The 15,681-nt window shown below is 42.2% G+C and overlaps 4 non-coding genes and 9 pseudogenes across 4 annotated transcripts; all 13 read left to right on the forward strand.

The window, feature by feature from the left end:
- Window positions 1-142: 142 nt before the first annotated feature.
- LOC136730905 (uncharacterized) lies at window positions 143-261 on the forward strand (annotated as a pseudogene).
- A 221-nt stretch (window positions 262-482) lies between these two features.
- On the forward strand, window positions 483-601 carry LOC136731006 (uncharacterized; annotated as a pseudogene).
- A 228-nt stretch (window positions 602-829) lies between these two features.
- Window positions 830-948, forward strand: LOC136730808 (uncharacterized; annotated as a pseudogene).
- A 214-nt stretch (window positions 949-1,162) lies between these two features.
- Window positions 1,163-1,281, forward strand: LOC136730780 (5S ribosomal RNA). Its single transcript, XR_010809454.1, has one exon. It is a non-coding gene; the product is annotated as a 5S ribosomal RNA (ribosomal RNA).
- A 211-nt stretch (window positions 1,282-1,492) lies between these two features.
- On the forward strand, window positions 1,493-1,611 carry LOC136730493 (uncharacterized; annotated as a pseudogene).
- A 218-nt stretch (window positions 1,612-1,829) lies between these two features.
- LOC136730664 (uncharacterized) lies at window positions 1,830-1,948 on the forward strand (annotated as a pseudogene).
- A 219-nt stretch (window positions 1,949-2,167) lies between these two features.
- Window positions 2,168-2,286, forward strand: LOC136730991 (uncharacterized; annotated as a pseudogene).
- A 209-nt stretch (window positions 2,287-2,495) lies between these two features.
- On the forward strand, window positions 2,496-2,614 carry LOC136730778 (uncharacterized; annotated as a pseudogene).
- A 224-nt stretch (window positions 2,615-2,838) lies between these two features.
- Window positions 2,839-2,957, forward strand: LOC136730641 (5S ribosomal RNA). Its single transcript, XR_010809434.1, has one exon. It is a non-coding gene; the product is annotated as a 5S ribosomal RNA (ribosomal RNA).
- Window positions 2,958-3,172: 215 nt separating this feature from the next.
- On the forward strand, window positions 3,173-3,291 carry LOC136730930 (uncharacterized; annotated as a pseudogene).
- Window positions 3,292-3,502: 211 nt separating this feature from the next.
- LOC136730685 (5S ribosomal RNA) lies at window positions 3,503-3,621 on the forward strand. The gene has a single exon (XR_010809444.1). It is a non-coding gene; the product is annotated as a 5S ribosomal RNA (ribosomal RNA).
- A 208-nt stretch (window positions 3,622-3,829) lies between these two features.
- On the forward strand, window positions 3,830-3,948 carry LOC136730799 (uncharacterized; annotated as a pseudogene).
- Window positions 3,949-9,974: 6,026 nt separating this feature from the next.
- On the forward strand, window positions 9,975-10,089 carry LOC136730557 (U5 spliceosomal RNA). Its single transcript, XR_010809351.1, has one exon. It is a non-coding gene; the product is annotated as a U5 spliceosomal RNA (small nuclear RNA).
- The last annotated feature ends 5,592 nt before the right edge of the window (window positions 10,090-15,681 follow it).

Raw genomic sequence — 15,681 nt, forward strand, 5'->3', positions numbered from 1 at the left:
GAAGAATTGTACACGTACCCGGCTACTTTCAACCCCCGTTGCTGCACTGGTATATTTCCCTCTATTTTTCTTTTTTTTTTTTGCTGGCAGTTCCGTCAATACCCGCCAGCCTTTAAGAGACATCATGCAGCCAGGCCTTTGGACTTGTGGCCACACCGTCCTGAATGCGCCCGATCTCGTCAGATCTCGGAAGCTAAACCGGGCAGGGCCTGGTCAGTACTTGGATGGGAGACCTCCTAGAAATACCAGCTGCTGCAAGCTTTTTACGTCTCCTGGGTAACTTCATCGTAGCTCTTAATACTCTCTTTCTGTCTCCAGGAGATATAATTGAAGAATTGTACACTTACCCGGCTACTTTCAACACCCTTTCCTGCACTGATATTTTTCCCTGCATTTTTCTATTTTTTTTTTTTTTTTTTTTTGCTGGAAATTCCGTCAATACCCGCCAGCCTTTAAGAGACATCATGCAGCCAGACATCTCGGCTTGCGGCCACACCGTCCTGAACGCGCCCGATCTTGTCAGATCTCGGAAGATAAACGGGGCAGGACCTGGTCAGTACTTAAATGTGAGACCTCCTGGAAATACCAGGTGCTGCCAGCTTTTTACATCTCCTGGGGAACTTCATCGTAGCTCTTAATACTCTCTTTCTGTCTCCAGGAGATATAATTGAAGAATTGTACACGTACTAGGCTACTTTCAACACCCTTTGCTGCACTGATATTTTTCCATCCATTTTTCTTTTTTTTTTTTTTTTTTTTTTTTTTTTTTGCTGGAAGTTCCATCAATACCCGCCAACCTTTAAGAGACATCATGCAGCCAGGCCTCTCGGCTTGTGGCCACACCGTCCTGAACGCGCCTGATCTCGTAAGATCTCGGACGCTAAACTGGGCAGGACCAGGTCAGTACTTGGATGGGAGACCTCCTGGAAATACCTGGTGCTGCAAGCTTTTACGTCTCCTGGGTAACTTTATCGTAGCTCTTAATACTCTCTATCTGTCTGGAGGAGATATAATTGAAGTATTGTACACGTACCCAGCTACTGTCAACACCCTTTGCTGCACTGATATTTTTCCATCCATTTTTCTTTTTTTTTTTTTTTTTGCTGGAAGTTCCGTCAATACCCGCCAACCTTTAACAGACATCATGCAGCCAGGCCTCTCGGCTTGCGGCCACACCGTCCTGAATGCGCCCGATCTCGTCAGATCTCGGAAGCTAAACGGGGCAGGGCCTGGTCAGTACTTGGATGGGAGACCTCCTAGTAATACCAGGTGCTGCAAGCCTTTTACGTCTCCTGGGTAACTTCATCGTAGCTCTTAATACTCTCTTTCTGTCTCCAGGAGATATAATTGAAGAATTGTACACGTACTAGGCTACTTTCAACACCCTTTGCTGCACTGATATTTTTCCCTCTATTTTTCTTTTTTTTTTTTTGCTGGCAGTTCCGTCAATACCCGCCAGCCTTTAAGAGACATGATGCAGCCAGGCATCTCGGCTTGCGGCCACACCATCCTGAACGCGCCCGATCTTGTCAGATCTCGGATGCTAAACGGGGCAGGACCTGGTCAGTACATGAATGTGAGACCTCCTGGAAATACCTCGTGCTGCAAGCTTTTACGTCTCCTGGGTAACTTTATCGTAGCTCTTAATACTCTCTATCTGTCTGGAGGAGATATAATTGAAGAATTGTACATGTACCCGGCTACTTTCAACACCCTTTGCTGCACTGATATTTTTCCCTCCCTTTTTCTATTTTTTTTTTTTTTTTTTTGCTGGAAGTTCCGTCAATACTTGCCAGCCTTTAAGAGACATCATGCAGCCAGGTCTCTTGGCTTGTGGCCACACCGTCCTGAACGCGCCCGATCTCGTAAGATCTCGGACGCTAAACGGGGCAGGACCTGGTCAGTACTTGGATGGGAGACCTCCTGGAAATACCTGGTGCTGCAAGCTTTTACGTCTCCTGGGTAACTTTATCGCAGCTCTTAATTCTCTCTTTCTGTCTGGAGGAGATATAATTGAAGAATTGTACATGTACCCGGCTACTTTCAACACCCTTTGCTGCACTGATATTTTTCCCTTCATTTTTCTATTTTTTTTTTTTTTTTTTTTGCTGGAAATTCCGTCAATACCCGCCAGCCTTTAAGAGACATCATGCAGCCAGACATCTTGGCTTGCGGCCACACCTTCCTGAACGCGCCCGATCTTGTCAGATCTCGGAAGCTAAACGGGGAAGGACCTGGTCAGTACTTAAATGTGAGACCTCCTGGAAATACCAGGTGCTGCCAGCTTTTTACGTCTCCTGGGGAACTTCATCGTAGCTCTTAATACTCTCTTTCTATCTGGAGAAGATATAATTGAAGAATTGTACACGTACCCGGCTACTTTCAACACCCTTTGCTGCACTGGTATTTTTCACTCTATTTTTTTTTTTTTTTTTGCTGGAAGTTCCGTCAATACCCTCCAGCCTTTAAGAGACTTCATGCAGCCAGGCCTCTTGGCTTGCGGCCACACCGTCTTGAACGCGCCCGATCTCGTCAGATCTTGGAAGCTGAACGGGGCAGGGCCTGGTCAGTACTTGGATGGGTGACCTCCTAGAAATACCAGGTGCTGCAAGCTTTTTTCGTCACTTGGGTAACTTCATCATAGCTCTTTATACTCTCTTTCTGTCTGGAGGAGATATAATTGAAGAATTGTACACGTACCCGGCTACTTTCAACACCCTTTCCTGCACTGATATTTTTCCCTCCATTTTTCTATTTTTTTTTTTTTTTTTTTTTTTTGCTGGAAATTCCGTCAATACCCGCCAGCCTTTAAGAGACATCATGCAGCCAGGCGTCTCGGCTTGTGGCCACACCGTCCTGAATGCGCCTGATCTCGTCAGATCTTGGAAGCTAAACGGGGCAGGGCCTGGTCAGTACTTAGATGGGAGACCTCCTGGAAATACCAGGTGCTGCAAGCTTTTTACGTCTCCTGGGTAACTTTATCGTAGCTCTTAATACTCTCTTTCTGTCTGGAGGAGATATAATTGAAGAATTGTACACGTACCCGGCTACTTTCAACATCCTTTGCTGCACTGATATTTTTCCCTCCATTCTTCTTTTTTCTTTTTTATTTTGCTGGAAGTTCCGTCAATACCCTCCAGCCTTTAAGAGACATCATGCAGCCAGGCCTCTTGCTTGCGACCACACCGTCCAGAGCGCGACCGATCTCATCAGATCCCGGAAGCTAAACGGGGCAGGGCCTGGTTAGTACTTGGATGGGAGACCTCCTAGAAATACCAGGTGCTGCAAGCTTTTTACGTCTCCTGGGTAACTTTATCGTAGCTCTTAATACTCTCTTTCTGTCTGGAGGAGATATAATTGAAGAATTGTACACGTACCCGGCTACTTTCAACACCCTTTGCTGCACTGATATTTTTCCATCCATTTTTCTTTTTTTTTTTTTGCTGGAAGTTCCGTCAATACCCGCCAACCTTTAAGAGACATCATGCAGCCAGGCCTTTCGGCTTGCGGCCACACCATCCTGAACGCGCCCGATCTCGTCAGATCTCGGAAGCTAAACGGGGCAGGGCCTGGTCAGTACTTGGATGGGAGACCTCCTAGAAATACCAGGTGCTGCAAGCTTTTTACGTCTCCTGGGTAACTTAATCGTAGCTCTTAATACTCTCTTTCTGTCTCCAGGAGATATAATTGAAGAATTGTACACGTACCTGGCTACTTTCAACACCCTTTGCTGCACTGGTATATTTCCCTTTATTTTTCTTTTTTTTCTGCTGGCAGTTCCGTCAATACCCGCCAGCCTTTAAGAGACATCATGCAGCCAGGCATCTCGGCTTGCGGCCACACCGTCCTGAACGTGCCCGATCTCGTCAGACCTTGGAAACTAAACGGGCCAGGGCCTGGTTAGTACTTGGATGGGTGACCTCCAGGAAATACCAGGTGATGCAAGCTTTTTACGTCTCCTTGGTAACTTCATCGTAGCTCTTAATACTCTTTATCTGTCTGGAGGAGATATAATTGAAGTATTGTACACTTTGTCTTAGGGACAGTCTGGCTAGCAGTGACTGAGTGGTTGACAGACGACAAGCAACGGAATGTACGTGCTCTGTGATGTCATAGCAGTCAGCTGAGAGAGGCTCGTGATGTCATCGCTGAGCTGTCTGTCTGTCTGTCTCTCTCTCTCTCTTTCTCTCTCTCTCTCTCTCTCTCTCTTCCTCTCAATTCAATTCATTTGTATTGTCAAAGCAATTGGACATACATACATACATATATATATATATATATATATATACATACATACATACATCCATACATGCTAGAAAGTCATTACTATGTTATCTTAAAGGCTAACTAAGCAGAACATATATCATTATAGAACAGAGTTCATAGGTCATACCGTTTGACAATGTCTCCAAGGTTCTCATCATAAATAACAAACAGAAATCATTGACATTGAGATTGACATCAGTCATAAATAAAGCCTCCCTCCAATAGGACACTGGGGGCTGAAACCGAAATCCAATCTCAAGAACTCAGGGACCAATCACCTACTGATCTGACAGACTATAAGGAACAGCGGACAGTCTTTCTCTCTCTCTCTCTCTCACCTGAACCAGAAACTCGCTGCCACAGCTCAACCTGTAGCTCTGTTGCCAGAACCGGAATCAGAAACCAACCAAGTCTTTGCCGGCAACAGAAGAGTTAAACTGGGAGAAGGAGATTGAGCCGTACGAAGAATTCTTTTAAAGGACTTTATTAAATAAATAACTTCACAGACCCACCTGATCAGTGGAGTTTTACAGCTGGACAATTGACTAAGTCGACTGAATACGAAAGTGTCAGTCACTTAAATAGCTATTTGAGTTTTAAGAAACTTGACCCTTGGAACAAACAGGGCCCTGCTTTCCTCAAAGACTTCGTCTTCAAGTAACTACGGTGGAACCATGCTTACAAAGAAGATTTTGTGCACAACCTTGGAGCCTTCAAACCAATGGAAAATCTGTTTGGAAAAGACTCTACATTCGCGAAACCCCAACTTCCAGGTGCATCGACTGAGTGGAAGTTCTTGCACAAAGCCGAACCGGACTGCCTTTGTTCCAAACCACACGGACCTCGTGCCGTGTGCTGTTATCTGAGCCCGAAGCCAGAGAGGCCTCTCTGCGACGAAGTTCACATAAGTTTAACAGTTTGGAGTTTGTGATTCATGACATTTGAGAAATCAATTAGAAATGTTAATCTGTGATTCATAACTCTAGAATGTGTAATATCATTTAGTTTTCTTAAATATAAATGTGAGTTGCATTAAACTGTTTTGTTGATAATTTTAGAAATAAAATCTGTCAACGCCGAGAAATATCTTCTCATTCCTGTTTAACTGTTTAGTCTGATATTGACACAAGTTAATAGACATTAGATTATTGGTGGCCCTGCCTATCCTTAATCATTGAATAATAATCAGTTAAGGGAAATTGTGGTAACAAATAGGATCTTTCTCGGCACCTAAACGTAAATGAGACTGATATATATATAACGAGAAGTTACCCGACATAAATACTAACCTGCGTAGTTATTTAATGTCTGACTAATAATACTAACAATAGACTCACCTTCGTCTTACTAACCGGTATTGTAGTCAATGTGTTTATAACCTTTTTTGTTTAACGATTTGTTAAACGGAATGTACGTGCTCTGTGATGTCATAGCAGTAAGCTGAGAGAGGCTCGTCATGTCATCGCTGAGCTGGCTGGCTGGCTCTCTGTGTGTGTGTGTGTGTGTGTGTGTGTGTGTCTCTGTCTGTCTGTCTCTCTCTCTCTCTCTTACTCTCTCTCTCTCCCTCTCAATTCAATTCATTTGTATTGTCAAAGCAATTGGACATGCATACATACATACATACATATATATGGAAAATAAACAATATGTGTACATCTCTTTCTGCATTAGTGGTGCCCTCACAGATGTGCAAGTTACATGACAGACAGACAGACAGACACACACACACTTTCACACACAGACAGACAGACACAGACACACACAGACACACACACACATACTTTGACAGACAGACAGACAGACACACGCATATTATGGGTCTTTGTTGGGTAGTGAAATGGGTAGCATCAGTCGCAGTGTGGGTAATGTCAGGGAGCCAATCATAGTCCCCGTTATTTGCATATTGTGGCGCAAAGCATTCTGGGAAAAGCAACTAAACACGTTTAGTCATGTATTTGTCCATAGTTTACACATGAGATGAAAGAGACAGTATGACGTGTTGAGCACCTAGGATTCCTCATGTGTATGTGAGGGGCAGAGGAACCGGATCCCAAGTGTGCGTCCCAGGTGCTATAGGTTTCAAAGCATGCAGGGGAATAGGCACCCCACCCTGACACCTATAGAAGACTGGATAGGGAGATATAAATAGCAATGGGGAGACTCTTGTACTTGGTGTGGCTCTATCCATATAGTGGGGCCAGCAGGTGCAGCAATAGAAGCTCAGCCTGGGGAGACTGGATTTAGCATTTCCTCTCCATTTTGATAACTATCCATAATCATTTCTGCAAAATACTTCTATGATACCTATGTATGTTTTTTACTTGTACTATATTATACTATCAAGTATCAGTGTACACATACAATGTGACCTGTTACATTAATACAGAGGCCACGGAAGGCCAGATCACTAATAGCCACTGTCCCCTGATATTACACTTTTTTACAATCACTTTGGCACTCATTTCAGAATCTTGATGTCATTTTTCAAAACTCTAGACACTAAACTCACACCCGATGATCAAAATGCACATTTTTCAAAACTCTAACACTTTTTTACAATTGCTTGGATACAATACACATCAACCTCAGATCATTTGTTCATTGAACTAAAATGACACAACTTAACATCAAAGTATTACCATTTCAAAATGCAATTCACACATTACATCTGAGATCACTGTCTATTCATTTCATTACAAAGATCTAACTATCAATTGATACAGCTGCTCAAAATGATAAGTGACTGTTGCATTACTCTTAATGCATAATTTTATGGAAACTGACAAACAATATTCCATGTTTCGATCATGAAAGTTTCAGGATAATGAGATCCATTGACATCAATAAACGAGGAGCATGAACCAGTTGGACTACATTATCTATGGATGTAATATTTCATCATCATTCATCATCATGTAGCACTTTTCCACACCATGTTTGCAGTGTGGAAGGAAAGTTAGAAATTTTTTCTCTAATACCTGTTTTTCTCTCTTGTATACTTAAGAAAGATAAGGTCAAGCTAGAAGGTCAGGCCAGAAGGTAGTTTGATTTCTGTTTGTTATTTACGATGAGAATCTTGGAGACAATGTCAAACAGTATGATTGAAGTGCCTGCTCCCTAATCCATGTGTTGATCTATGAACTCTGTCCTATAATGATATGAATTCTGCTTAGCTAACTTTTAAGATAACATAGTAATGACTTTCTGATTATAACCAGCTCTTTGATTTTTGTGTATAAAAGCTCTGACTGTTAAAATGAAGGCAGAGCGACTTTGGGATCTACTTGAGTCACTGTTCCTCTCCACGCTGCGTGTATTAAAGGCATTGCAACTAACGCTCCAACCTGGTTGAAGATGATTGTTCTTCCACATCAGATTTGACATTACTGTATGTATGCAGGCCCTTGTAATTGCTTTTCCAATACTGCCAACTGGTTATTGATGATTGATTTCACATTGTGGTACGAGTATCGAGTGAAATGAGTGCTATCCACCCCAGCAACACAGTGATAACATGGAGCCGGCAAGTCATCCAGGTCACAATAGAGGTCAAGCAGTGGGAGGAGGAAGACGTGGTGGTCAAAGGAATGGAAGGGGACATGCACCCCTTCTGAGAGGTGGTCGTGGGCCTCGTCATAGAGGAGGGCTTAGGCCTCACCAGAGAGGCAGCCATGGGCCTCATTTGAGAGGTGTTGGGGGAACGTGGTAGAGGACAAGGCCATGGACCAGACAGCGGCAGCAACAGCAAATAGTGTCCAGTGAAATCCGAGAAATAGTTGTAGAGCATGTTGTAAATCATGGCATGACCATGACTGAGGCAGCTACAATGATTCAATCAAACCTCAGAATCAACTCAGGATCAACTGTGGCCTCAATCATCAGAAATTTCCGTACTGAGAAGCGGCAAGTCTTCAGCATGCACTAAACATTAGGCTACTCTCAATTGTCAAATGACTGTATACTGCATACCAATGTGTAGCACAGAGTATAGTGTGCCTTTTGAAAGAAATGCAGACAGAGTGAAGCAGCTGATGACTGAGTATGTTCAGGTATGTTCAGTTTCAAGATGCCTCTTGTGAAAAATGGTTGTGAGAACCTGAACCTGAACACAGGGCTGATGGAAATTCAGAAGTACAGTAATCAATCCTTTGTTTTACACTAAGCCAGGTGAGGAACACTGCAGTTGACATTTTACTGTAGTTTTGTTCTTTTTTGTAGCTAATTATTGTTGCATGGCTTCAAAGAAACCTATGGTGTGATTTGATTGTATTGCATCAATACATTTCAGATTTTGTTCAATGATTCCACTGTGTCTGTAGTATTCTCTCTACTAGTCCTTTTACAGTGATGTATTTATGTGTAGTACCATAATGAAACATGTATCACATATTTTGTACTACAATATTTAATGATTGTACGAACAACTACACAGTGAAACTATCGGTATCTTCTGTGTGGGTGATCTAAATAAATGTTACTATGGTATTTCATGATAAATGAATTATTTGAACCAACAAGTCTGCAAGTGCAAGGTTTCTTTAAAGATATGAATGCACAATGCAATGTTTTGAACATTGGACAGCCTGTGTTACAAGTGATGACCGTTTTGAGTTTTGTGTCTAGAGTTTTGAAAAATGACATCAAGGTTCTGAAATTAGTGACAAAGTGATTGTAAAAAACTGTATATTCATCCTATTTAATGTGCTCTTTTAAAATGTACTTTTCTTTTTTATGTTGCCATTTCTGTTCTACCAATGTTTCAGTTGTTAGCCAAAGATTGACAGAGTACATCTCATACACACAGGCCAGACAGCAAGGATTTCTTTTTGAAATTCAATTACAAATGCTGCATGAACTCATCAATACGATTAGAGCTCCTGAAAGCAATATAACTAACTCACTCTACAGCATCTCATTAGCAGTGAAAAGAAACCAAGAAAGTTGGGACAGTCGACTGTTTACCACTATGTAACATCACCTTTTCTTTTAATAACACTTATTAAGCACTTGGGCACTGAAGACACCACTTGGTTAAGTTTAGCAAGTGGGATTTCCCCCCATTCATCCATTATGCATTTCCTCAGCTGCGCAACTGCACAGGGCCTTCGTTGTCTTAATTTGCACTTCATAGTGCGCCACACATTCTCAATTCGGAGACAGGTCAGGACTGCAGGCAGGCCATGCTAGCACCCGCACTCTCTGCCTACGCAACCATGCGCTTGTAATCTGGGCAGAATGTGGTTTGGCGTTATCCTGCTGAAAAATGCAGGGATGTCCCTGGAAAAGACGATGTCTGGATGGCAGCATATGTTGCTCCAAAATGTGTACATCTCTTTCTGCAAAAATGGTGCCCTCACAGATGTGCGAGTTACATGACAGGCAGACACTCATACACACTGTCACACCCACACACACACACACACACTTTCACAGACAGACACACGCACACACACTCACTTTCACACAGAGACAGACACACAAACACAGAGACAGACACACACACACTCACTTTCACACAGAGACACACAAACACATACACTTTCACACAGACACACACACACATACATACATACATACATACATATATAAGGAAAAGAAACAATACATTTAAAAATCACAAAAATATGTAATAAAGTACAGAAAATCTAAATGTAATAAAATGTGATCTTTAATACACACAAATATGTATGGCTGGTCGGATGCGTCTTGGACTCGGGTTCCTCTTCATTACGTATAATGCTTTTGCCTTTTGCTATAGCTTTCCGTGGAGGGGATCGTGGGTGAGTTTGTACCATTCTTGGGAGGCTCTGCCTTGTTGGGGCGGAGCTGTGATCCAGGTGAACAGCAGATCGGACATAGGTGGGCATGTGGGCGGAGGAGGAAGGCCGGTCAAGCAAATAAGCTTGCTAAGGTACGCAGCAGCAGCAAGCAGCCCCACCATCCAGTCAGCCAGCCAGTCTGGCTGGCAGTGACTGAGTGGTTGACAGACGGCAAGCAACGGAATGTACGTGCTCTGTGATGTCATAGGAGTCACCTGAGAGAGATGTTTGTGATGTCATCGCTGAGCTGGCTGGCTCTGTGTGTCTTGCTGGCTGTGTGTGTGTGTGTGAGAGAGAGAGAGACTTTTTGACTTTTATCAGACTTCATTGCCTGTTTGCAACACGCAATAATTCATACAAAAGAAAATAAATAAATAAATAAAAAATAGTGTTCCCCTTTGTTTGTCTCCCCCCAACAAGCATTAACTCCGCCACTGATCTGTACACTTTTAAAGAAAGCAACCCAATACACACAACAAAACAACCATCAAATACTAAACCCTATAAATGAATTACATAATAAAAACCAACTCCCCGTCATACAATTCACAAAGGGCATCATTAATACACCAGACCTGTTCAAAACTCTCCAAATCATTCATCAGCCTGTAATAGTTAAACTCTAGTCTGACTCTGCACTTGACCAGCATGGCAAACACTCTCACTGCATCCTCACTGCCCTCCCCACACACTCTGTTCTTCCTAGTCTTATAGACGGCCATTTTAGCCTGGCCCAGCAAGAAGTTTACCAGCTGGTCCACATGTTTGGTCTTTCTGGTGTATCGCGCCCCTAAAATAAAAACCTTTGTGTTAAAAATCAGGTTAAGATCAGTAAAAAGACGAGTTAAAAGACTAAAAATGGGTGACAACCGAGAGCAAGTGCTGAAACAGTGAAACACGGTCTCTCTCTGAGCACAGAATGGGCAGGCGTCGGACACAGCAGGGTTAAGAACAGTAATAAAAGAATTGACAGCAATAATGGTGTGTAACACCCTCCACTGCAGATTGCCAGCTCTCTTATTGAGGGGGGCTTGTACAGGCTTCTCCAGGCGGGCGCAGTGTCTTCCCCCAGCCCCAGCCTGTAAAGTAATTTTAGGAATCACAAAGAAACAGTTGAAAGTGCTAAATAAGTATTTTGATGCACCATATTAATTTAGGAAATTTACATGTTGTTTTTCATCAGCTTCTGTATCTGATGGCTCCACATCACTGGCTGGATTGACAGCAACGACACTCTAAAAAAAGAAGTGTTAAGTTTGAGCATTCAGGACTTGTTTTGAAGATCCTGAATATCACTGGTCCACAATTTATCTGTGAAACTATGGGTTAATCTCCATTAATCTCCATAAACTCTTTTCCTCTCTGAATACAGCACAAAATAAGAAAGAAAACCGATGGAGCTTCAAGAATTAGATCCCGTCATATTCTACAGACATTTAAAGAGTCCAGTGAAGTTGAGCTACAGCAAAACGTTAAGCAGCTCGAAAAGGAAAACACAAGACTTAAAAATGAAAACCAATGTCTTCGAAACCGTATGGTTGATGGTAAGTTTTTTTATTTATAGCAAATAATTCCTTACCTTGATAAATGTTATTCTTCAGTAATTTAGATTCCAGAGTAATGTATTATAGTTGATCATACTGAAGTAATCTAGAACCACAATACAGACTCTTAATGTGCACTGTCTAATAGTTTAATAATACTGATTATTAAATAAAGTTTTTCAACATAACTTCATAATCCTACATTAATGACTATATGCATTACATTAGACCTGGTAATTCTTGTATTTTATCTTTTTTATATTTTTTGTAGCTAATGTTAATGACCCACAAAAAGGTCAGTTTGCCAATAACATAGAGCAAGTCTCTCAAGTATAATTGCAGGCATTGATGGTTTTGTTTTCACTTTGCATTAAATATATTACTAGAAATGATTATCATTTAATACTAAGGTTTTTTTCTCCAGAGATTCCAGACCTTTTGGACAATCTGAAAAAAATTGTAACAAAAGCCACATTTATCAGCAATGAAGACAAAAGTGTGTCACCATCAAGTGGTTCTGACAGCCCCACAGCAAATTGTTCTGAATCTGACAAAGAATCACCAAAACAGGTATAACACTCTTGGTCTACAATATTACAAAGACAAGGTAAAAATATATATATTGAAAACAAATATTGGTTGTAAACAATCTAATGATGCTACATTATCAGTTATATTCATAGTTATAGTTGATAATAAGAATGTAATTGAATTATGGGTGTCACAGATTCACTGACTTTATTATGTGTGTAAATTAATAAACTTAGAATTGAGACATACTGTGGTCTTTAATAACACATTTCTGTAACAAAATCACAGCCTTACTGATAATGTATTCCACTTAACATAATATAAGAATAGTTTGGGGATAAACTTGTTTTTTATTTACCATTGTCTTTTAGGTGGAAATATTCCCAGGCACTGGAGTTTACATTGACAAACTGTCCTGGATCCTTGCAGAGAGGTGCAGCACGAATACGTCATATGCAAGAACCCTGACGGTTGCTGTCTTTGACTTTCCAACATTACTAAAGAGCAATCTTCGTGGTGGTGGCAGCAAGAGAGATCCAACTTCGGAGACATTAAGATCCTCATTGATGTTATTGAGGATCATATACAGCTGCCTTCGGAAGGACACGACGTGTTTCAGTTGCGGGGCTTTGCAGCCCAGCGGGACCCTCTTAATGCCGGACATCAGCTGCCCGAGCCGGTGCGGATGAACGGAGGGACGTTAGACAGCGTTACCTTCCGGGCAGGAGCAGCGAGCGGCAACACCGGGGTGAAAGTGTCGTCTAACACTGTGCCATTAGCCACTAGCTGATTGAGCAGATCAGTGGTTTTTAAGAAGATAACAATGGCAGCAGACTTGATATTTTCACACCCTGCTACCTCCCCAACCGCTAACACACACTGCTCTAGGGGGCAGAACTGCACCGGAGCGATCTTGACTCCATGGCGTCGGGTCAGTTTTTCAAAAGACGCATTCAGGGGGTCCGACCCCCCGACCCGGGAAGAACTACCGGTACTCCCCCCTCCCCTCCCCTGTTCCCCCACAATAAGAAAAGCACTGAAAACAGAAGACAAAATAAACAAACTGAAAAAAGTAAAGCAACAAAAAAACGCAGCCAAAGGACAGAGCTCTCAGCAGCACTCCCGCTCACTGCAGACCCCTCCCACACACTCCCAGCTGAGAGAGAGAGAGAGAGAGAGAGAGAGAGAGAGAGAGAGTGTTAGTGTCTGTCTGTCTCTCTCTCTCTGTAGATGCATCATAGGGAACATATGTAACAATCTCTCTTTTTGTTTACCAAAAATGAGAATGAACGTATTTCAAGTGGGTGTTGCCTTGGTTGGAAACGTTTTAAGATTATTTATGAAGTGTAAAGTGGATTTGTCTCAGTTCTCCGTAGTTTTCAATGTATGTGCCATTCAGTAGCGTTCATGTTACAGATGTGCCCTATGCAGTGGTAGGGTCAATAAAATGTCAGTAAAACTTTATTTTAGCAATTATGGAGGGGAAGAACTGCAAATAGCGGGTCCCCACTAATTATCTAACTTACCAACAACGTTTCAAATTAGGTCTTGCGAAGCTGCCAAATAATGCTGTATAATCGTATGTGTCTTCATACACCGGCTGCTATAGTCTGATAGCTTTGATTATATATACATATTTTCTCGTGAACCACAAATGCTATTTGCTTGATTTTTACAGAGTATGTTATAAATACCATTGTTATGAAGCCTGACAAATTGTATGCTGTAATTATGAATATTTTCAAATCATTTGTTTGTTTTTCCTAACATGTTACAAATGTTCCCTATGTGAAAGATGCATTATATCTTAATAACGTCTAAACAATTAAAGATATACAGATTATTATTTTCGGTAAAGTTATAACACATTGCTATTAACTATGTGTGTCAGTAAAAGTTTAAAAAATCCTAATAATTTTTTATTGATCCTGCAAAATAGGTGTTTAGGGAACATTTGTAACATTAGGGTTACGATTTGCCATAGACGCGGAATGAGTTTGATTGTGATGTTAAATGGGGTTTAAAGACGCAGTCGCCTCGGTGCTGATTACTATTGCTGTGTTTCTCCACTTCTACTCCATGCTTGGGAATGCCCACATCCAGTGACGTCAAAACCGTTGGAAAAGCGGGCCGGTTCAAAAAAGATCAGCTGGATCCCAGGCCGAGCAGCAGCTCCGGCTCCAGCACCGGCACCATGTCGCTGGAAAAGCGCTAAGTGAGCTCACAGTGAGCTCAGTGTAATGTCTGCTCTGGTGAGCTCACAGTGTGACCTAGTCGTTAGTTCACGTCTTCACTGGGTAGTCCATGACAACTTAATTGACTCAATTCTTGGGCTTAATTGGTCAAAATGACCATTGGTTGAAGGTACTCAGGGACTGATGTGTAGAGAGACTTATTAAACCTGCAGGATTGTGGTTTTCCCAGAACAGAATTAACCAGTGTAGCGTTATGTTGGGTGTATTCTGATAAGAGCATTTTAGCTCTGAGCTGAAGCACTGATCTAAAGAAGACCTCTCCCCCCCAAATTTATCAGATTTCCTTAACTCATCAGCATGTGAACTGGTTTACATCAAAGTGACAGTCTTGGGAGGATGGCACCAAGAATGGGCCAAATAGCTTGGAATCCCTGCTGTGAGATGTCTGGGGAAGGGGGCCTGTAAGAAATAAAAACTCTTTGAAATGGACGAGAGCCGAAATCCCGACACAGAGCTACGAACCCGTGCCAACCGGCATTTCCAATAGATGGCATGGATTGACATCAGTCATAAATCAAGCCCCCCTCCAATAGGACACTGGGGGCTGAAGCCGAAATCCAATCTCACAAACTAAAGAACCAATCACCTATTGATCTGACAGGCGTATAAAGGGTAACGCACGGCATCTCTCTCTCTCTCTCACCTAAACCAGTAACTCGCTGCCACAGCTCAACTTGTATCTCTGTTGCCAGAACCGGAACCAGAGACCAACTAAGTCTTTACCAGCAACAGAAGGGTTAAACTGGGAGAAGGAGATTGAGCCGTACGAATAATTCTTTTAAAGGACTTTATTAAATAAAGAAATTTACAGACTGCGCTGCCCGCCTGTGCCCAGCCATCCAGCTGGACAATTGACTAAGTCGACTGAATACGAAAGTCATTTAAATAGCTATTTGAGTCTTAAGAAACTTGACCCTTGGAACGAACAGGGCCCTGCTTTCCTCAAAGACTTTGTCTTCAAGTAACTACGGTGGAACCCTGCTTACAAAGAAGATTTTGTGCACAACCTTGGAGCCTTCAAACCAGTGGAAAATCTGTTTGGAAAAGACTCTACATTCGCGAAACCCCAACTTCCAGGTGCATCGACTGAGTGGAAGTTCTTGGACAAAGCCGAACCGGACTGCCTTTGTTCCAAACCACACGGACCTCGTGCCGTGTGCTGTTATCTGAGCCCGAAGCCAGAGAGGCCTCTCTGTGACGAAGTTCACATAAGTTTAACAGTTTGGAGTTTGTGATTCATGACATTTGAGAAATCAATTAGAAATG

This window comes from Amia ocellicauda, unplaced genomic scaffold (assembly GCF_036373705.1).
Source record: "Amia ocellicauda isolate fAmiCal2 unplaced genomic scaffold, fAmiCal2.hap1 HAP1_SCAFFOLD_32, whole genome shotgun sequence".
NCBI lineage: Eukaryota > Metazoa > Chordata > Actinopteri > Amiiformes > Amiidae > Amia > Amia ocellicauda.